The following is a 585-nucleotide window of genomic DNA, read 5'->3' on the forward strand; positions in this document are numbered from 1 at the left end:
TGATGGTGTGGCGTGCTGGCGCTGTATATTACCACGTTCTTAAAACCTCAGCCCTCCACAACAGCAATTGGGCTCATATCCTGAGCCATAAAGTCGACAATTCCTTCCGTGATATTCTTGTTGCGTTTGGATGATAGAGACTTAACATCCAGCGGGGTCTGGGTGTGTCTGGGGAACGCTACTGTTTTTGCGGGTGGGTGCGCCTGTCGTTATAAAATGATTATTAGACTTCGAAATATGCCAATTCTGATATGTTCATATAGCCTACTCAAAACAGGGCAACCTAATGCAGACGAGTTATCTTACCGTTTTTAGGTGCTATGCCATGTTTATAGTCGAGCTGCAATATGCAAACTGTTGCATGCAAACTTTGCATTCGACTTTTTTCCGTCTATTTATTTTTGTAAAATGCTGCCACAGCGCTAATGTCTTCGACATGGTAGAAGAGGACTGACTGTAAACTAAACACTCACAATTAAATAAATATTCAGCAAACCACTAAACCAAGGCTTTGTAGTTCTTTATAAAATATGTCTCCAGTGGGTTGGGCTAATCCAAAAAAAGTGAAAACAAGGGGGGTGTTCT

At 41.7% G+C, this 585-nt stretch overlaps 1 protein-coding gene across 3 annotated transcripts in view; it reads right to left on the reverse strand.

Annotated features, from left to right (window-relative positions):
• uhmk1 (U2AF homology motif (UHM) kinase 1) overlaps positions 1 to 585 on the reverse strand; it is a 22514-nt gene that overhangs the window by 9005 nt on the left and 12924 nt on the right. The gene's annotated exons all lie outside the window — the stretch shown is intronic.

This window comes from Etheostoma spectabile, chromosome 9 (assembly GCF_008692095.1).
Source record: "Etheostoma spectabile isolate EspeVRDwgs_2016 chromosome 9, UIUC_Espe_1.0, whole genome shotgun sequence".
Lineage (NCBI taxonomy): Eukaryota > Metazoa > Chordata > Actinopteri > Perciformes > Percidae > Etheostoma > Etheostoma spectabile.